Genomic DNA, 23,143 nt, shown 5'->3' with positions numbered 1-23,143 from the left:
GATGCTGAAACATTTCGCAAAAATATCCCAGAACTGCGCTGAACCTGAAATGTATAGAGGCTGGCATTAGCTGCTGTAGTGTAAACACTGCTGGGTGGTACTACTATCACACTTGTTGATTCCATGGCCAATTTTCATAACGGTTCTGTAATAGCAAATCATTGTTGCAAGAACCAGTGTTAATACACTTAACAACTATTGCTTCAGTATATTACCACTGTTCAGAGCATGGTCGTACGCTGCAAAAAAACTACTACTCCCCTGCGTAGTAGTCGCACGGTCGCGCGGTTCCAGACTGAAGTGCCCAGAACCGCTCGGCCACTCCGTCCGGCTGCCCAGAATTACTAGTAGTGAAATCTGTAAACTATTTCGCTACTCTCCACGGAACTAATACTGGTAGTCCCCCACACCCCCAATAATAGTTCAGATCCTGAGCTCTCTTTTTTTCATAGTATTTATCAGTGTGGATACGACATTACTGAAGGGTGATGCATGCAAATTTAGTGCCACAGTGAAAATGCCTGGTCATCAACGAAACCGAGTATACAATTAAGTGAAAATTTCGTTTTATGATCGATACACCGCACTGCAGTTTATGCTTCGAGATACCTGAGTCAACAGCCACTTTCGGCAACTCGTAGCACTGCCAGCTGAGGAGGAGTGAGCCAGACAGCCTCCGGTGAGCGCCCGAGGAAAGGACTCTGCAGTTATTCTGCAAGCACACGGCGAGAAGCCAGGCTGTCACCCTCGCCTCGCTTAAGATGTGACGCATTCCGAAGGGCTTGGCTTACAATGAGAGGCGTGCCGAGAACTGGTGGACACTTGGTTCAAATGGCTCTGAGCACTATGCGACTTAACTTCTGAGGTCATCAGTCGCCTAGAACTTAGAACTAATTAAACCGAACTAACCTAAGGACATCACACGCATCCATGCTCGAGGCAGGATTCGAACCTGCGACCGTAGCGGTCGCTCGGCTCCAGACTGTAGCGCCCAGAGCCGCACGGCCACTCCGGACGGCTGGTGGACACTTCCAGCCATTACGACGGAACGTCAAGAATGTATGTGCGAAAGCAAGAGAGTTCTTCTGGCTTGGCGGCAGTCATTTTAACTGCCTTAGACAGTAGAAGACAGAAGTTCTGTGTTGTTTCAAAAAATGGATGTATTAGTATTTTATCTCCCATGCCATCGCTACCCACCATTCATGTATGGTTTGCATCCTGCTTAGTGGTTACGGTATAATGCTTGAAGCCATGTAATGTGCGGACAGCCGCACTTCTATGCTGTTACCTTTACTGTACAACTCTATGTTCTTCTTCTCGAAGAACGGTGACTATTCACTGCAAGAGATTAATGAGGAACCGTCATACTTTTTAAATTTCAAACAATATGAATCTGTCCTTTCGTTATGTAGGTAGAGTTTTAATGTCTTAAATGTAATATATTTTTCTATCTACGTTATCTAAAGATATATTCATTAATGTTTCTTTTCAATTTATTCTCAAATCTGAAGATGATATTTGATAATGGTCGAAACTAGTAATATTTGGATTACAACTCAAGAACGTTATCGTACGACAAATTGGTGGAAAATACACTGAAGCGCCAAAGAAACTGATAAAGACATGCGTATTCAAAAACAGAGATGTGTAAACAGGTAGAATACTTCGTTTCCGGACAGCAACGCCTATACAAAACAAGTGTCTGGTGCAGTTGTTAGGTCGCTTACTGCTGCAACAATTGAAGGTTATGAAGGTATAAGTGAGTTTGAACGTGGTGTTACAGTCGGCACACCAGCGATGGGACACAGCATCTCCGAGGTAGCCATAAAGTCGGGATTTTCGCGTAAGACCATTTCACGAGTGTACCGTGAATATCAGCATTCCGGTAAAACATCCAATCTGCAACATCGCTGCGGCCGGAAAAAGATCCTGCAAGAAGGGGACCAACGACGACCGTAGAGAATCGCTCAACATGACAGAAGCGCAACCCTTCATCAAATTGCTGCAGATTGCAATGCTGGGCCATCAACAAGTATCAGCGTGCGAACCATTCAATGAAAAATCATCGATGTGGGTTTTCGGAGCCGAAGGCCCACTCGCGTACCCTAGATGAATGCACAACACAAATCTTTACGCCTCACCTGGGCCCGTTGGGCTGTTGATGACTGGAAACATGTTGCCTGATCGGACGAGTCTCGTTTCAAATCGTATCGAGTGGATGGACGTGAACGGGTATGGAGACAATCTCATGAATCCATGGACCTTGTATGTCAGCAGGGGACTGTTCAAGCTGGTGGTGGCTCTGTAGCGGTGTGGGGCGTGTGCAGTTGGAGTGAGATGGGACCCCTGATACGCCTAGATACGTCTGATCACCTGCACCAATTCATGTCCATTGTGCATTCCGACGGACTTTGGTAATTCACTAGGGCAATACCAGAAGGACAATGGGAGAGGCCACACGTCCAGAATTGCTACGGGAAAATCTCCAGACATTAATATTATTGAGCATATCTCGGGGATGCATAGCAACGTACTGTTCAGAAGAGATTTCTACCCCCTAGTACTGTTGTGGATTTATGGACAGCCCTGCAGGTTTCATGGTGACAACTCCCTCCAGCATTACTTCAGACATTAGTTGAGTCCATGCCACATCGTGTTGCGATACTTCTCTGTGCTCGCAGGGGGCCTAAGCGATTTAGGCAGGTTTACCAGTTTCGTTCTCTCTTCAGTGTAGTTCAGCGCAGAAATTTAAGATATTCCAACGTTAGGTTTAGAAATTAAGTTATTATTTTCAATGTTAAATTATGACATTTTGCCGTATACGACCCTTTTTTTTTCACTGTACGTGGAGTAGATGCACCGGGTGACGGCATGAGTCGATACGCCAGCCCTTTATGGGCGATAAATATCTCGGAAGAGCTTGTCGCCGGACGTGTGGCTTCTGCAAAGAGGCTGTTTAACGGAAGTACCGGGCAGCCAATGACGGCTTCATAAGCGGCTGCAGTCTGCAGTCTCCCCGGAAACAGGGTCGCGCAGCAATTTGCCTAATGGAGCGCCTCGCTTACCCCGTTATGGCGGTGCTCGGCGCACGGCTGATATTTTATTCATAACGCGCGTCCCGGCGAGTGCACGATTTAGTTTCGCGCTGCTATGACGTAGTGCAGCCACTAAGTGTCTGCAGTTGCGTACTGCACGCGGATGTGCAGCGTATCTCAGAGCAGTCTTGCAATATGCAGCCTTCGAATGCGGGATGTATTTTCATGACACGTGGACGGAATTACTTTATCATCTTTCTGTTCATGAAATATAAGCTACGGTCATGAGTGTTTAGCGAGAGATTCTGAAAATTTTGTATGTGTCTACATACCGTATCTACCCAGCATTACGAGAACATTAAGGGAGAACGACAGAATGACGGTCGAAAAAGCTCGAAATTTTTTTTATTACGGATTTTGAATGTATGTACACCGAAAAATGCGCGAACTACAGAAAGTAACGATTCTGTGAGTGTTTAAGGCAGACCGTGTACGGCACGGCACGCCTCGGAATTAGAGAACCGGTTGCCACAAATCGTTATCGATGCCATCACCCCTATGTATAACCGATCTGAGTAATGTGATTTGCTGGAGCGTTGTTTGGGCGGTTTTACTCAAAATGTGAACGAAAGTTTCAATAGTATCATTTGGTGATACGCTCCAGAAATAACATCCGGCCGAAGCGAAATTGTCACCATTGCTTCAAATTTGGCCGTGTGTCTGTTCAATGCAGGCCATACTGCATTAATATTATTATTAATGAAACTTCCTGGCAGATTAAAACTGTGTGCCAGACCGAGACTCGAACTCGGGACCTTTGCCTTTCGCGGGAAAGTACTCTACCATCTGAGCTACCCAAGCACGACTCACGCCCCCTCCTCATAGCTTAACTTCCGCCAGTACCGCGCCTCCTACCTTCCAAACTTTACAGAAGCTCTCCTGCTAGGTTCGCAGGAGAGCTTCTGTAAAGCTCGATACCGATTACACCTGTAGCGAAACAACTGAGACGTCAGGCATTAATTCTGTACACGAACACGCGCCGTCGAAGAAAGTTCAAGTAGAACCAAGGCTAGACGTAACACTCGCGCAGAAATCGAAACAGAAAACCCCGATTAAAGTAATACATGACATGCCACAAGACCAGGCACAGTATCTAGAAAAACGGAACACATGCATTCAGCCGATACCAATCGAAAGACAGGCAACTGAACCAGTAAATCCAATGACACAACGTAACAGCAGCACAGGTATAATACCGCGAACGACGAGCGTAGAAACACACGAACAACACTTTTGTTCACCAATGATACGATATGACGCGGATATGAGTCAGGAAATTGAGAATAGGCAGACAGGCAGTAGATTACCGGAGAACAAACACGACGACGCAAGCAGTGGCAGATTATTTGAGTTCATGAATCAGCCACAAACCGGATTTATGAGTAGATATGATACAGACCACTTCCTTACAGTTAGAAAATATCAACATATCAAGGAAGAAGGCGGTAGCTTGCACGCACAAACATTCATCGATCAGTTTCAAGTAGGCTTACCAAACCACTGGAGCGTAGCTCACAAACTTCATATGTGCACACATGTCAGGGACAGTAGAAGAGGTGATGCAAAAGATCGCGGCTACCTGTACGTCTTACCTACAGTTCAGAACAGCATTTCTCGAAAGATATTGGTCTAAGGAGCCGCAAAACAAAATTAAATACGAGTTACTTCAGACACCATTTGAAAACTCAGGAGAGAAAAGCGTGGTAAAATTGGATAGCTCATACGTCTGTGAAGAATGAATTTACTGGCAAAATATCAACAGGCGACAGTAGGAAAAAATGAAAATACCGAAGAATTCAAAGAGGTTTTTAGGGAACTTGAATTTATGTTTAAAGAAGACGAGGTGAAAGAAAAAAGAAAGGAAAGGGAACAGCAAAAGGAGAGGACTAGGAACGAATATTCCAATAATAATAATCGTAATCCTAACACCAATAATTTCAGGCAATTTGACAGACAAGGACAGTGGCACAATGGAGACAATTGGCATAGAAGCGACAACCAGAATGCCAGTCGGTGTGGCCGTGAGGTTCTAGGCGCTACAGTCTGGAACCGCGCGACCGCTACGGTCGCAGGTTCGAATCCTGCCTCGGGCATGGATGTGTGTGCTGTCTTTAGGTTAGTTAGGTTTAAGTAGTTCTAAGTTCTAGGGGACTGATGACGTGAGAAGTTAAGTCCCATAGTGCTCAGAGCCATTTGAACCATTTTGTAACCAGAATAATTGGTACAGAAATAGGAACGGTAATGGACACTCATACAGTGGCGGATATGGGTTTAGGAATCAAAATGCCACTGGTCACGGGTACTTTGAAAGAGGTCACGATGTTATCAACTGGCGAGACCAGGGCGCGAATAAATACCGAGAAAATTATGGTCCGAAGAGGCAAGAACGACACAGCAGAGAGAAACCAGAAGTAGAAGTTAGGCCACCGAATACTGCAAAACGTAAAGATTGAATTGGAAAATGCGGAAGAGATTAGGCAAACTAACGTCCACCCTATCTTATACTAACCACTAAATAAAAGTTAAATTAATAGATCAGCAAAATAACACATTAATTAAAGGCAAAAGAGATACAATACACACTAACAATCTCTTGTAGTATCAAGTACACTACGACATGCACACAAAAAGTAAATGGTACACAACAATTAAAAGAATGAAGAAGTGGTAGGCTATAAAAATGATAGATATATGCTTTAATTAAATTATCATATGAGAAATATATAATAATTTTCTTCATTTTCATAAACATTGCATTGTATAGAGTCAAAATCTCTTATTGTTTGTATAAAAACAAAACATTGTAAAAAAATTTCTCTACACGAAAAAAGGGACATCGCCACCAACACCAGTCACCAGCTCCCTTAACACCAGATGCTTCGAGATAGCGACGGAGAGGGTACAGACATGTTGAGAAAGCACTTAGGGCAATAACAACTACATGAAGACCAATGCCACACTGGAAATGCAAGTTACAACCAGGTTGGACTTCAGGAGGACAACGCGCAGCGCGGACATTTCATATGTCACGACACTGCTACACAACGGAAGAGCGTGGGGAGAATCATAATATGACGAGACGACAATGAAGGTACAAAAAAAAAAATTACTAAGATCTACAAACTCATCAAGTAACATTTGCAAAGGCAGTCAGATCCTACAAATCCTATATCACTCCTACACTAAAATTCAAATATTCCTAACCCAAGAAGAACAGAAGAATGCAAGAAACAAGAGAAGAACAGAAGATGCAAGATGAAGAAGGGTAGAAGACAGCAAGATACTTTTCTCTCCTATCCTACAAAGCAAACTGCTACAAACGTCTTTCGATGAACGTTGAGGTATGGCAACTACTACAACCCCCTCTCCAAAAATAAACCTTGAATCGTCAAACAAATACAAGCGAATGGTAAACGGAATAGTAAGTAGTACCAACCCACATTATGTGGAAAGAGATTCAGCAAAATAAACGGTTTTCTCCCTACCACATCATCAAATTGCCATACCGAACCAGGTGTGAAGTACCAAGACGGCACAGCACAATATTGGGTGACGATTACTGTTTATGCAGTAAACCACAGTCATCATCATCGGTCAAAAGTACCACTCCATGATGAAAATGTCAACAAGTAAGACCCAGCATTGCATGCTACAGCGCTTCTCTCATGATTTGTGACACCCATACAAATGAGTCGATGCCTTCCAGTATTTCAGTGGGGATCGTCGAGCACAGAAACTGACACAGTACAAAACGAAAAGACTGATAAAATACAAATGTAGAGTTAAGAAAATGATATATTTGTAAAAATATTTTTCCCTTTTTGTAAAAGTAATTATTTTATCATATATGTAAAGCCCATAATGTGATAGAGACCTTAAAATATTATGTACAGAAAATTAATTAGTATAAGTAGGTAATCTCAAAAATCCCTGTAAAGCCAAGTTAGTTTTTTATATAAAAAAGGTTTTGGTTAATCATAGGTTGAAAGAGGACAGAATAAAGAAGAAACACTTCTTCACTCTTAAAACTGTGACACGAGAGAAATAATGCCTAAATAAAACAAAAAACTATTTCACACAACAGAGCTTTTGCGAACATTCACGAGAAGCTTAGCTAAAGAAAAAGATATAACCACACTGAAACATGATACACTGTACACTAACGAGTTTAGAAAAATTAATATTGTAAAAACAATTTTTGGAAATGAAAAAGAAAAACAGAGACATGTACTGGCAACGACAAAGAATAACAACCATTGTAAAGTCGATATTTGCCTAACAACAAAACACAAACTGTAGAATTAAAAAGTAGAAACAATAGCTATAAAGAAATCATTAGAAAAAATTGTTAAGAATGGCTGAGAAAAGTTTATTAGAAAATCTAAAAGAACAGTTTTTGCCTGACTTTGTCAATGTTTTCCTCGGCATTGACAAACCTCAGACAAAAATTTTGTCAGGAGGAGGGAGGTATGTAAGACGTTGTGGTCTCCTGACCTTCATTGCTTACATATTCCGCCCTCACAATCATATTCAGCACATCAAGAAGCTTCATTCGAACCCAAACTCGATAAGATAAAGCCAATGTTGTATGAATACATGTAAATGATATGCAAATAACAAGTAAATCGCAAGTGCGCACCGAGATTGAAATACTCGAGGCTGGCGTACACACACACATTCAAGACACGACGGTCACAAAAGCTTTTAGTTCGGGAGAAGAAAACCGCACGCCGAGAGGCCGGTCCCTTCAGAGGACGAGTCAACGCCAAACGCTGAGCAGAGAACGTTTGCACGAGTGAAAGGAAGAACGACCCCGTGTTCGGCTTAAAAGCAAATTCCGCTACATTGTGTGGGAGCGCCCAGCCTACACATTCTTTACAAACATAGCATGCAGTTTCAGAGGTTTTCACAGGGAGATAGCAAACGCCAAACGTCGATGCTACATATTTCCGGATTGGTCGCCTTAAACGAAACGTTATTCTACCGTTTTAGAAGAGCAATGCTGAATGGCAGACGATATTCCTGACGCCTTGAGCTGAAGGAGTAATGGAAGAAACCGAAAGATATACCCCTTCACGTCTGGCGTGGAGAGGGGCCGTTACGTTGTCGCTCTGGGAGTGAAAACACGTAACAAGAGCGTGTGCGCTTGTACATGTACTCAAAGAGCGAAGAACAAGTCTTCTCCTTAGTACTTCACTGGGAGAGCACCTCTGTCGAGAGCGAATCAGGGTGTGACTCTATATTGAGTCCTTGCGATTAAGCATTGTTCACTGTGTTGGCTGCCACACTTATTGTGCAGTGTGAACGGACAGAATTATAATTAAACGTCTGTGAGCGAATTTTTGAGTGGCATTGTGGTGGACTGGTTATCTGACCGGTGTACCACGCCCATAGTTAGACTAGGGGTGAACAGGAGTGTAAAGGAGTTTGATTAGCGAAGGTCAATCCAGATAGAACGAGAGTTATTTGTCAGCAGTGAGCGGCGCATACAGCAATCATCGCAGCTTACGGTATTGTGCGCTACAGCTCTTGCGAACCCCATATTTGCTCCACAACAGTACACTTCACTTCATTTCACATGCGACAGCCTCGACCGTACCTAGCAACATTATGGCTCTCAGCCATTCTGCCAAATCAATAACAATCTTAAACTTTGTATAGAAATTTCCTTAAAAGGTAACTTCACATTCCGAAAAGAACCTGGAAATAAATTGTTCAGTTCATAGCTAAAAGTGCCATTGTGATTTCTCAGAATTTTAGCAAAATAAATAATAATTTTCGTTAGTTTCATGTTTTTCTTACACTAACTAGCACTACTCCAATACCCAAGTATCCCACTAGTTATGTAAGAAATTTTGTGAATTTTTGTGTCATTTCCTTACAGCGGAGGACTCCAGAAGATATTTACTGACTTCTGTAGTAGTGTGGGGGTGGAAATTGCATCTTGCAGGAGCCACAGGGTAAAGGGTACATCTCAGATTGATCTGTTGCGCAGAATGACAGAATACCACCCATACGCTCACAGTGTAAAGAGCAAATAAACTCCTGCGAGTCCGCAGCTCGTGGTCGTGAGGTAGCGTTCTCGCTTCCCACGCCCGGGTTCCCGGCGGGGTCTGGGATTTTCTCTGCCTCGTGATGACTGGGTGTTGTGTGCTGTCCTTAGGTTAGTTAGGTTTAGGTGGTTCTAAGTTCTACGGGACTGATGGCCAAGTCCCATAGTGCTCAGAGCCATTTTTTGAACTCCTGTGATACGCAGTCTTGACTTAAATTTCAAGAACCTTTAACTTGGAGTACAACTTCTCATCAATAGCCGATCCATTAAAAATAAATAGGGGAAGTCCGACTAAAATTACATACCATTTTGTTTTTAGGTCATATTGCTTCATAAATCATGCTATTAAATAAAATCAGAGCCTTGCCTCATTCACTTGTGCATTTCATCATTCCGGTGCCATAAATTAATACGAACCATACGTTTTTGACATTCTTGTAAAAAATGCATAATGTGTCATTCTGGACCGATGTCAGGGTAAAATGACATAGGAGTCAGAAAAAGTAAGAAATTCAGATAAATATTACATACTTGATGTATGTAATAGATTTGTATTTAACAAATAAAAGACTACTCTCCAAGAAATTCTTCAACAGTATCAGTTAACGTTTCTCAGTTCAATCGTACAAAAAGTGAAGACTGAAAATAGAATAACGAATGGGAACCCATGAAGCAACAGTATTAGTTCCGTTTTGGAAAAAGTAATTCTGACCAGTTCTAACTATCTGAAGACATTACAAATAAAGTTTATTGTTCTGTGATTTACTCCAGCACATTCAGTGTGTGCGCACAAATTACTCTACTTACACCTTAATCAGTGGTCTTCGGGTTTTGAAAGCGAGTGTAGTTCCAAGCATCACTGTTGTCGTCAAAAAGGTCTTTTTCGCTCGACATTTATTTCCCAAAACTAAGTTACCTCTTTGCTTTTCTTGGCTATTTGGAATGCAAGTTGTCTCACCTCCTTCATAGTCAAACCAAACAAGCGCGACTCCAGTAGTTTAGGGAGTTGTACCAGTTCATGCTATAATAAAGTGTTGAGAGCTGACTGGAATCTACCCAATCCATTTTGTATTCCCAGTTCGTCCTCTAAGCGTAGCCAGGGTAACTCCGAATGCTCTCGTCACCCCCAGCCAACCCATCTCGACGCTGATAGCAGCATCTATAGCCCGTTGCATCTGCACCGCATCCAAACAGCGTCTTGGCGATTTCCTTACTTTTGTGCCTACAAACGGAAAGGGGAAATTCTTGTTCTTACATTTGGCCTATGTAAATTCATTATATTTGTGTATCATTGCACATTTATCAATTCATGTTTAATGTTTTGACATACTGTGTCATTTTACGCTGACACATGGTATGTCACTGTAGCTTGAAACGCCTTCTTTATGCATTCTAAAAACGTTCAACTACTGCGTGCTCTAGCAAAATCGTCTACCTCTGAAAATATAGCTAAACGTATGCTTTACAAGATAACTTATACTTTTGTCAAACATGTAATTACCTACAGTTCTAATGAATGAATATACGTGAATGAAAGTAAAAAGTTGGAGGCTTACCTGTTAGTTTTTCGTTCACAGAACCGAAACGAAAGCTCGCAGTTCGTCGCCATATTCATAGGAACAGGATTGCCCATCGACCTTTCTATGCAGCTTAGTGCAGGAGGCGTCACTCAGCTTGTTTCGTCCATAGCCTTTCTATGCCATTTTATATTGAATAATAATATATTTAATAATAATATGCAGACTGCAGGAGTGAGGTGGCGTGTGTGTGTGTGTGTGTGTGTAACGTGTCAAGTCTGAAGGAGCGCCTTTTCTCAGGTGTCACCGTCGGTGATGCTTACGTCTGGCGTGCCCACCCGCTAAACCGGGCCCTGTCGGCGGCCAGTCTCTCGTGTCATCATTAACGCTGTTTACAATCCTCGCACGCGCTGGCGCCACCCACCGCTGACAGGATGCTTAACTACGCTGCCGGGATGCTAAGCAGCCGCGAGGGCTCGTCGCGCTTTCCTCGCAAATAACGAACAGCTGGCCCGCTCTCTGTTTTCACCCCAATTCTTGAATAATTGAAAATTTTCAGTTATTTATTGTTACTTTACTTTGCAATTCTCAGCACATTTAGGCCTATTATTGTGTAACGAAAATGTTGACATCTTATTAGCACAATCTGGGGCCTCACTCCCCTCCGTAGGAGGGATTATTATTTCGAGAGGAGCTGTTTACATCACGAAACCCTACACGATACGGACTCGCACTCGGCTGGACGACGGTTCAGGTCTCCGTCCACTCGTCCAGGCGTAGGTCTTCCGTGATTTCCTTAAATCGCTCAATGCAAATGCCGGATAGGTTCCTCTGAAAGAGTATGGCCGATTTCCTTCCCCAACCTTTCGTAATCGGAGCTTGGGCTCCGTCTCCATTCCTCCCTACTGTGTCTCCGTCAGACGCAGTCCACAGAAGGCGACAGACAAATACACTGAAGCACCAAAGGAACTGGTATAGCCGTGCGTATTGAAATATGTCACTGCTGTCGGCAACGCCTATGTAAGACAGCAAGTGTCTGGCGCAGTTGTTAGATTGGTTACTGCTGCTACAATGGCAGATTATCAAGATTTAAGTGAATTTGAACGTGGTGTTACAAGCGCGAACGAGCAATGGGACGCAGCATCTCCGAGGTAGCGACGAAGGGGAGATTTTTCCCGTACAACCATTTCACAAGTGTACCGTGAATGTCAGATCATCAAATCTCCGACATCGCTGCGGCCGAAAAATGATCTTACAAGAACGGGACCAAGACGACTGAAGGGAATCGTTCAACGTGACGGAAGTGCAACCCTCCCGAAAATTGTTGTGTCGTCGACATGTGTCACAGTGCGAACCATTCAACGAAACATCATCGATATGGGCTTTCGGAGCCGAAGGCCCACTCATGTACCCTTGATGACTGCACGACACGAAGCTTTACGCCTCATTTGGACTTGTCAGCACTGACATTGGACTGTTGATGACTGCAATCATATTGCTTGGTTGGCCGAGTCTCGTTTCAAATGGACGTGTACGGGTGTGGAGACAACCTCATGAATCCGTGGACGCTACAAGTCAGCAGGGCACTGTTCAAGCTGGTGTGGCGTGTGCAGTTGGAGTGACATAGGACCCCTGATACGTCTAGATACGACTCTGATAGGTGACGCTTAAGCCTGATCACCTGCATCCATTCATGTCCATTGTGCATTCCGACGGCCAATTCCAGCAGGACAATGCGGCACCCTACACATCCAGAATTGCTACAAAATGGCTCCGGGAACACTCTTCTGAGTTTAAAGTCTTCCGCTGCCCACCAAAGTCCCCAGACATTAACATTATTGAGCATATCTGGGATGCCTATTAGGTGCTGTTCAGAAGAGATCTCCACCCTCTCATACTCTTACGGTTTTATGTACAGCCCTGCAGGATTCATGGTGTCAGTTTCCTCCAGCACTACTTCAGACATTAATCGAGTCCATGCCACGTCGTGTTGCGGTTCTTCTGCGTGCTCACGGGGGCCCTATACGATATCATGCAGGTGTACCAGTTTCTTTGGTTCTTCAGTGTAGTACGGTCTGTATCCTGAGCACATACGAGGATCTACTTTGTGATAGCACCATAACACTCTCAAATAGGTCATTCATCCGTCAATAGCTACGTCTTCCACCACAGAGAGCGCTTGAACTTTAAACTAATTGAAACATCCCCTCTAGTTCACACGAAGTCTTTCATACGCGATTTAAGTGACTGCACGCCGACACTCGGCCATTTCCTGCGACTATCACCCTGCAGTGAACGCAATAGTTCTCTACAGTTGCCTTCAAGTTATTGGCAGTGATGATCGGTGTAGTCGTCGGGCATTTTACGATGTCTTAACAATATTCCAAGTGATAGTACAAGTGTTTTCCATTGCGAAACTGAAATTGAACACTTTGAACTTCAGTTAGATTAGTTAGAAATCGTAGATTGAGTTGAGTTAGTGTGTGTTCACCAGCGTCATGAATGGCAGCACAGCAAGTCGAACCACGAAACTGACGTACAAGTTTTGCAGTAACTGTGCGTGAGGTAACCACAGGAGTGCTCCTGTTGTCATACGAAGTCGCACCCCAGACCATAGCTCCAAGTGTAGGTCCAGTGCGTCCAGTACTCAGAAATGTTGGCTGCAGGCCGTCAACTGGCCTCCTAACCAACATAATGCCGTCACGGGCATCGAGGGACAACCGACCTTCATCGGAAAACACAACAGACTTCCACCCTGCCCTCCAATGAGCTCGCGCTTGACTCCACTGAAGTTGGCGATGGTTTGGTGTCAGTGGAATTCACGCAACAGGACGTCTCACTCGGAGCTGTCCTTGAAGTAATCGATTTCTAAGAATTCGCTGTGTCACTGACGGGCCAACTGCTGCTTCGTCCACGAGACTCAGAGGGCCATAGACACAGGTTCCCAGGTAGATGGCGTGTTTCTTGACTTCCGCAAGGCGTTCGATACAGTTCCCCACAGTCGTTTAGTGAACAAGTAAGATCATATGGACTATCAGACCAATCGTGTGATTGGATTGAAGAGTTCCTAGATAACAGAACGCAGCATATCATTGTCAATGGAGAGAAGTCTTCCGAAGTAAGAGTGATGTCAGGTGTGCCGCAGGGGAGTGTCGTAGGACCGTTGTTATTCACAATATACATAAATGACCTTGTGGATAACACCGGAGGTTCGCTGAGGCTTTTTGCGGATGATGCTTTGGTATATCGAGAGGTTGCAACAATGGAAAATTGTACTGAAATGCAGGGGGGTCTGCAGCGAATTGACGCATGGTGCAGGGAATGGCAAGTGAATCTCAATGTAGACAAGTGTAATGTGCAGCGAATACATAGAAAGATATATCCGTTATCATTTAGCTACCATATAGCAGGTCAGCAACTGGAAGCAGTTAATCCCATAAATTATCTGGGAGTACGCATTAGGATTGATTTAAAATGGAATGATCATATAAAGTTGATCGTCGGTAAAGCAGATGCCAGGCTGAGATTCATTGGAAGAATCCTAACGAAATGCAATCCGAAAACATATGAATTAGGTTACAGTACACTTGTTCGCCCACTGCTTGAATATTGCTCATCAGTGTGGGATCCATACCAGATAGGGTTGATAGAAGAGATAGAGAAGATCCAACGGAGAGCAGCGCGCTTCGTAAGAGGATCATTTAGTAATCGCGAAAGCGTTACGGAGATGATAGATAAACTCCAGTGGAAGACTTTGCAGGAGAGACGCTCAGTAGCTCGGTACGGGCTTTTGTTGAAGTTTCGAGAACATACCTTCACCGAGGAGTCAAGCAGTATATTGCTCCCTCCTACGTACATCTCGCGAAGAGACCATGAGGATAAAATCAGAGAGATTAGAGCACACACAGAGGCATAGCGACAATCTTTCTGTCCACGAACAATACGAGACTGGAGAAGAAGGGGGAACCGATAGAGGTACTCAAAGTACCCTCCGCCACACACCGTCAGGTGGCTAGCGGAATATGGATGTAGATGTAGATGCTTAGATTTCTGCTGCAGATGCAGTACGATGCTCCAGAGCCGTACGCCAAGCACAACCGTCTTCCCTCTCGGTAGTGGCACTTGGCCGTCAGGAGCCCGGTCATGTTGCGACCGTACATCCCCGAGACCGCCGCTGCCAGCAGTCATGTACAGTGGTCACATTCCTGCCAAGTGTCTCTGCAGTATCGCGGAAGGAACCTCCTGCTTCTCGTTTCTTTGACGCACGGGGTAGCCGCGCGGTCGAGGGGGCCTGGCCACGGTTCGCGCGGCTCCCCCCGTCGGAGGTTCGAGGAGCCCTCTCTCGGGCATGGGTGCGTGTGTTGTCCTTATCGTAAGTTAAACTTAGATTAAGTAGTGTGAAAACCTAGGGACCGATGACCTCACCACTTTGATCCCATAGGAACTTACCACAAATTTCCACACACACATTTATCGTAGCCTTGGTTTTTACACGAGCTGGTTCGAACTCAGTCAGGTGTTGATAATGGCGTCCTAGTCGTCTTAAACGCATTCTTGAATAACATGCACTCACCATGTCCGTCCTCAGAGGTAACTAACGCTCACGACCTTTACAGTGTGCATTTAAAGTAAACCTGATTTTCATCCTCATAGTGGCGCTACTTAAGTCACTCTTGTGTGACTAACTGTGAAATTGGAAAAGACGTCATCTTTCAGATATACAAACACGCCTACAAGCTTTCATTTATGCTGCAGAACTTCTTCTTGGTGTTGCTATTTCTTTTCCATCAGTGAGTTTGTGGAGAATATTATTTTAATAAATGATTGTTATTGCACCCATGTGTCACCACTAGTTATTCTTTATTTTAGTGATATTGCCATTTGAACAGTGCGATGTAACGTGCCAGAAGGACACTTCCATTTATGCTGGGGAGGGTTCGCTTCCTGCTACCTCAATGTTGGGCACTTTCCGTAGGTGTTCAATGTTTGACTCACGCATACCTGCCGTTCAAGGAACATAGGCCTTACGCCGACATCGTAATTAGTCCTCTCTCGTCTTTCATCGTAAAAGACAAACAGAACAAGCATCAATTACGGTCACCTACGCTCAACAGATAAACTTCAGAAACAACTTTAACAACGCACTAAGAAAGGGCCATTGTGGGCAGAGCAATGAAACTCCTTTTAATTATGAGGATGAGCGTGCGTCTCGCGTTCTCATAGACGACAATGCCATACGAATCTGTCTTGCCTCCTTCCTTTATTTGCCTGACTAGTCAGGGGTATGGACCATCCTCTGCGGCATCAAGAATGCATCCGTGATGTGTATTTATCAGTCGTCAAAATTTTGGACAACTTTCTCTGTCTAGTGGATCTCTAGAAAGATACCAGCAGTACACATAAGACATACAACAGCATGCGAGACACCAATCATGTCTTGTTGGACAGCTGCTAACTCCACCCCACGTCAATATTTTTCGAAATTTCATTTCGACTGTCTTATCGATCCATGCTTCGGCCACAATACAGCCTATGATGTTGTTTGGAGTTACGAATTGTTCTAACTTGGTATTTTTGGTAAATATCAGGTGCAACTCTTCTGCGTATTACCATGGGTGTGTGCTTCGAGACATTTCTCGCAAGAGGTCCATATGCTAATGAAAGTTATCCCGAAGTTTTAAAGCTGACAATTCGATGTAATTCATGCAGACATCCATGCATACCACTGACCATGGACTTCCTGCTATACCGGTTTGTTAAATAAAATATAATTATTAATACAGCTTACGATGCACCAAGAAGATGTTTTTTACACAGAAACACCAACACTTCAATAATTTCAATAATTCCATTTATCAGTGAGATCAGTGGTAATCAACCTCTTTTATCTGCTAACCACTTTGATGTCTCTGTTCTTCTAACCGCCCATCTGTTTCATAGCAATGGTGATTTATGATTTAGGGAAGTAACTTTACTCTACAAAATTTTTAAAGCAGAGTTAAAGCATTTAGTAACAGTTACTTACCAAACGCTTTATGTCACAATTTTGTGAAAACCAAATGAAAATGTTTTTAAACCTTTTACGTCCTATCATCTGCCTTGAAAGCTGGAACGCCCTCTAGTGGACGTCTGGGACCAGGTTGAATACCACTGTACTAGGTGGAGGTGATGTTTGATGAAAGGAGCAGAACTGGCGAGAGTTAATTAAAGCTAATAAACTGAATTTTTTTCTCTGGAAATATGAATTGATTTAATTTTGGTGTGACGCTCAACGTAAGACTGAACCGCTTCTCTGTGTCCTCTATGCGAAGATTTCTGCGTAACCTTCAGTGAAGCACCTAGCAGTTGCCTGATCTTTGTATCTTTATCAGTGAAGGTAGAAGGATAGACGGTTTTATTGGCAGAACACTTACAGGTTGCTACGAATCTACTAAAGAAACACAACTTGTGATCTTTTTCCGGAGTACTGCTGCGCGGCCTTGTATCCTTACAAGACGGACACAGAAAAAGCTCGTTTTGTGTTATTGCTAAAAGCGGGAGAGTGGCAGACATTATTCGCGAGTTGGGTTGGTAATCATTAAATCATAGACGTTTCTCGTTGCGCCGAAATCTTTTCACGAAATTACATACACCAACATTTTCCTCCGAATGAGAAATGTATTGTTGACTTCCACCAACGTATGGAGAAATGGCAATCGAAATTAAATAAGAGAAATCAGAGGTCGTGCGGAAAGATTTACCGTCAGTGTTCGCCGCGAGCTGTTCGAGAGTAGAACGGTACAGAAATAGTCTCAAGGTGGGTCGATGAACCTTCTGCCAAGCACGTAAGTTTGAACTGAAGAATAATCATGTGGCTATAGATGTAGATATATTTATCGCAGTATTGGAATAGTGAATATTTTAGTCCTGACTTGCAGAACAGAGAGAAACTTGCGACAATTTACATCTGTATACATACGGTGTAAACCACTGTGAAATGCATGGGAGAGGATACTTCGCAATGTACCAGTTATTGGGGCTTGTTTTCGTTCCATTCATGTATGGAGAGCAGAAAGAATGATTGCTTAATCACCTCTGTGAAGTAATTAGTCTAATCTTGTCTTCGCGACTCTTATTGGAGCGGTACGTATGGGGCTGTAATAAAAAAAATTAATATTTAGATTTTCTTCATAATAATATGGGAGAACCTCTTAATACTCCGCTACCACTCCATAATGAAAACTTACTTTTGTTGTCAATACATTTGAGTTACTAGAAAGAACCGAATCACTTCGTGTATCATCGGCTTGGTGCCAAATTACCGAACAGAGAAGTGATTCAGACCATACAATTCAACTGTTAGTGGAGGGGCCAAATCGTTGGGTCTGAAGGATTGCGGCATACGTCTAAGATAGCGATTCTGTGTTTTGGTTTGACACGCTAATACAAAACTAGGCCCCTTACACGTCCTGAAAGACCATTAGAGCCGGAGAAAGTTACGTACCATCTGTGGTAACAGAAAAGAGAGGATCACAACCACGAAGAATGAAACTTCCTGGCAGATTAAAACTGTGTGCCCGACCGAGACTCGAACTCGGGACCTTTGCCTTTCGCGGGCAAGCGCTCTACCAACTGAGCTACCGAAGCACGACTCATGCCCGGTACTCACAGCTTTACTTCTGCCAGTACCTCGTCTCCTACCTTCCAAACTTTACAGAAGCTCTCCTGCGAACCTTGCAGAACTAGCTCTCCTGAAAGAAAGGATATTGCGGAGACATGGCTTAGCCACAGCCTGGAGGATGTTTCCAGAATGAGATTTTCACTCTGCAGCGGAGTGTGCGCTGATATGAAACTTCCTGGCAGAAGTAAAGCTGTGAGTACTGGGCGTGAGTCGTGTTCGGTAGCTCAGTTGGTAGAGCGCTTGCCCGCGAAAGGCAAAGGTACCGAGTTCGAGTCTCGGTCGGGCACACAGTTTTAATCTGCCAGGAAGTTTCATATCAGCGCACACTCCGCTGCAGAGTGAAAATCTCATTCTGGAAACATCCCCCAGGCTGTGGCTAAGCAATGTATCCGCAATATCCTTTCTTTCAGGAGTGCTAGTTCTGCAAGGTTCGCAGGAGAGCTTCTGTAAAGTTTGGAAGGTAGGAGACGAGGTACTGGCAGAAGTAAAGCTGTGAGTACCGGGCGTGAGTCGTGCTTCGGTAGCTCAGTTGGTAGAGCGCTTGCCCGCGAAAGGCAAAGGTCCCGAGTTCGAGTCTCGGTCGAGCACACAGTTTTAATCTGCCAGGAAGTTTCATATCAGCGCACACTCCGCTGCAGAGTAAAAATCTCATTCTGGAAACATCCCCCAGGCTGTGGCTAAGCCATGTCTCCGCAATATCCTTTCTTTCAGGAGTGCTAGTTCTGCAAGGTTCGCAGGAGAGCTTCTGTAAAGTTTGGAAGGTAGGAGACGAGGTACTGGCAGAAGTAAAGCTGTGAGTACCGGGCGTGAGTCGTGCTTCGGTAGCTCAGTTGGTAGAGCGCTTGCCCGCGAAAGGCAAAGGTACCGAGTTCGAGTCTCGGTCGGGCACACAGTTTTAATCTGCCAGGAAGTTTCATATCAGCGCACACTCCGCTGCAGAGTGAAAATCTCATTCTGGAACCACGAAGGATCTTTGGCGAGGATCTTTAGCAAGGTGCGCAACGTCCAAGCTGGCCATGGGCGCCAGTAATCTTAGTTCGCCACTGATGATAACCCCTTGTTAAGATTGTTACAGAAGTGTAGCAGTGCTGAGAAGTGATCGAGGTCCGCCGATAAACGTTTGCATTTAATGGAGGTGACACTTAGTTCAGAGATACGATGTCATAAACAATGAATGCCTGAAAAAGTACAATACATTCTACCATAAGGGTTATCATGCTTAACATTAACTCATTTGTAAAATATTCAGATGACATGCTGTTTTGTACATGGGAGTTCGATTCCCTACATAATCGGGAGTGGGAAGTTACTGATATTAGAGAACTTATGCTAGAATAGAGTGGTACAGAAAGCCTTTTCTCTCCATGAATAAAATGGGAATAGGGGGCTTGGATGATATTGATATACTGCACCGTCCGCCACAGACGGTACGGTAACTGTAGAAGTACGGATATAGACGCTCAGGTTTCCTGTTTAAAAGTACTTTCTTCGAAGACCTCAACCTATTTGACGCATGAGCATAAACTTACACACAAGAAGTTTACCTTATAAGGATTCTCTACAGCAAAGAGTGAAATTTAATGTAAATATCACTGGGGCTACTCTCCCCCATCAGAAAATGGACATTCAGCAGCAGACGTTTTCATGGAAAGTTGTAAAACATTTTACGTGGTGCCCGCATCTCGTGGTCGTGCGGTAGCGTTCTCGCTTCCCACGCCCGGGTTCCCGGGTTCGATTCCCGGCGGGGTCAGGGATTTTCTCTGCCTCGTGATGGCTGGGTGTTGTGTGCTGTCCTTAGGTTAGTTAGGTTTAAGTAGTTCTAAGTTCTAGGGGACTTATGACCACAGCAGTTGAGTCCCATAGTGCTCAGAGCCATTTTACGTGGTAATGATGAGAAAATATGCACGTGATGTTAACTCTCATGATACATTAACTTCCGCTGTGATTCGAGGATATGAACAGATACATTTTCTTGTAAAAGGAGAACAGTTTCTGTAAGCATCCTGTGAAGTGTATTTCTTACACAAATTTTCCGTAAGATAGCAGCAATAGACCTGATTTCAGGCAGTGTCCTCACCAAGTAGCGTTAGGAATCAATCAATTTAGCCGCAACCAAGTAGTTTCGCAAATAAATTACTTTCACATCACAAAAGAATGAGACAGAAGTTGGCTTATTTTCTGTCGATCATGACTACGTAGTTTTCCGTTATTAACAAATGAAGAGGTATGTCCGAGATAGACATCAAGGGATTACGCAACATGCAAGTGGTCAGTATATCTTTCTTTCGACGACACCCGCGCCTTCACCGGCTTTCCAAACGATTACCAACCTTGAACACGTGCTGTAGGCTGATAGCGAGTTCTCCAGAAGAGAGGAGAAGGAGAGAGAGAGAGAGGGGGGGAGGCGGAACGTTACTTATGATATGGGCCATCTTTAGCATAAACAGCCTTTGAACGTCATGCAGCGACGAGTTACTGGATGAGGTGGCTGTTTCGGAGAATCTTGCATAGCCAGGATGCTTCTGTCAAAACCCCAGTGGCCGTGGTGAGTGATTCTGCGTCTACGTACACACTGATAATCCACATGGGGCCTACAGTCGACGATGTTTCGTTCTACGTTATATCGCTCTTTATTTTTCTGTTTTCGAAAAGACTGTATCGAAATATTCCTTTAATCATTGCACGCACTTTACTTCTGTCGTAATCAAGAGAATGATGTTAGTTTATTTTAGGACAGCGCTTAAGGAAAGTCAGCTTCGCTCGAGTGGGAATTCAGTTCCTTTCTGTTGCTTCTCACGTAATACCGTTGAACGTCTGTATGACATATCATGACTGGCACCATCGGAAAGATTTCGCAAATAATAATAATAATAATAATAATAATCCACATCCCATTTTTAGTAATGTATGTGAATCGTGTAAAATTTAAATGCGAAGAACGAATCCCCACTCCTAAAAAAGAATCCAGCGCTTTAGCCATAGCTACATTTAGCTAAATTTGCTTCACCATCGCGAAATTACACTAAATTTATCAGCGACTTCCTACAGAAGACACTGCAAGAAAAACCATAATGGAACCCGGAGTACCTTACTCTCAGAATACCGGAAGCTTGAGACAATTGAAGAAGACAGAAACAATAAAAGCATCACTTCGCAAATCGCTGCGCGAATGAAATAAGAAGGTGGAAAATGTGTCCTGCATACTGAATAACTTCCGCCTCCACAGTAAGCAATACTGTTGATGCTTGTGTAAGTAGGCTAATTAGGTTTTTATGTTGGTAACGCCACGTAGTGCTCTGCATGAAAATCACTGACTGTGCTGTGTGCAGTCTGTGGCTGATTTGCATTGTTGGAATATTTGCTATTGTAGTGTTGGGCAGTTGGATGTGAGCTGCCATCAGTGGTGGATGTGGGAAGAGAGATGGCAGAGTTTTGAGAGCGGACGATCTGGACGTGCGTCCATCTGAAAAACGAAATTTGTAAGGCTGGATGTCATGAATTGATGTATATATTATGACTTTTGAACAACACTATTAAGGTAAATGCATTGTTTGTTCTCTATCAAAATCTTTCCATATGAATCATCCCCTTAGAAAAATTTATGAATTACTGTGCTGGTAAACCTCTTACGTTATTTGATTTTCAAACAGCTGAGCAAAACTGTACGTAGTCAGACATTTCTCCTTTACTGATTCTGATCATCACTAAACTAACACACAATATTTTTAGCCTAACGCAATCTGACTTTCAATCATCCCTACAAAAGAATGGCCGTGACTAACAATAACCTATACCTTTCATGAATCACGTACCCCACAAAAATCTTCGTTACTCTAACTACGGCAATACAGCGAGTGCCAATACTGCCAGCTAAATAAAAGATTCTAACTACTGAAGTCACTAACTACTGATAGGCATAGTTAGCATATGAACTATTTTGATAGAGAACAAACAATGTATTTACCTTAATAGTGTTCAAAAGTCATAATATATACATAAATTCATGACATCCAGTCTTACAAATTTCGTTTTTCTGACGGACGCACGTCCAGATCGTCCGTTCTCAAAACTCTGCCATCTCTCTTCCCACATCCACCACTGCTGGCAGCTCACATCCAACTGCCCAACACTACAATAGCAAATACTCCAACAATGCAAATCAGCCACAGACTGTACACAGCACAGTCAGTGATTTTCATACAGAGCACTACGTGGCGTTACCAACATAAAAACCTAAATAGCCTACTTACACATGGTACAAAATATGTGGAGCCTCTAATGCCGTAAACATTACTGGTTTTTTGCGACCTCTCCCTCTAGGGCTTCCTTGTCAATGGTTATGGCAACATGTCTCTTTAACTGTGGTGTGCATGTGGTTCTTACCCCCACAGCGTTTTTTGCCTGACAGTGAGGGATATATGTACCAAATTTCGTTGAAGTCGGTCCATTGGTTTAGGACGAGGTGTGGAACACGAACACACACACACACACACACACACACATATATATATATATATATATATATATATATATATATATATATATATATATATATAGCCGGCCGGGGTGGCCAAGCGGTTCTAGGCGCTACAGTCTGGAACCGCGCGACCGCTACAGTCGCAGGTTCGAATCCTGCCTCGGGCGTGGATGTGTGTGATTTCCTTAGGTTAGTTAGGTTTAAGTAGTTCTAGGTTCTAGGGGACTGATGACCTCAGAAGTTAAGTCCCATTGTGTTCAGAGCCATATATATGTATATGAATAGGAATCCATGTCCGGAATCGTATCGTTCCCGTTGTACGACAGTTTCAATTCAGATATG

The 23,143-nt window shown here is 43.6% G+C and overlaps 2 non-coding genes across 2 annotated transcripts; one reads left to right on the top strand and one right to left on the bottom strand.

Moving 5' to 3' along the window:
- Window positions 1-18,216: 18,216 nt before the first annotated feature.
- Trnas-cga (transfer RNA serine (anticodon CGA)) lies at window positions 18,217-18,291 on the bottom strand. Its single transcript has one exon. It is a non-coding gene; the product is annotated as a tRNA-Ser (tRNA).
- Window positions 18,292-18,837: 546 nt separating this feature from the next.
- Trnas-cga (transfer RNA serine (anticodon CGA)) lies at window positions 18,838-18,912 on the top strand. Its single transcript has one exon. It is a non-coding gene; the product is annotated as a tRNA-Ser (tRNA).
- Window positions 18,913-23,143: the final 4,231 nt, after the last annotated feature.

The sequence above is a fragment of the Schistocerca cancellata genome, chromosome 7, assembly GCF_023864275.1.
Source record: "Schistocerca cancellata isolate TAMUIC-IGC-003103 chromosome 7, iqSchCanc2.1, whole genome shotgun sequence".
Taxonomy (NCBI): Eukaryota; Metazoa; Arthropoda; class Insecta; order Orthoptera; family Acrididae; genus Schistocerca; species Schistocerca cancellata.
The sequence above is the reverse complement of the archived record's forward strand: the minus strand, read 5'-3'. Positions and strand labels throughout refer to the sequence as shown.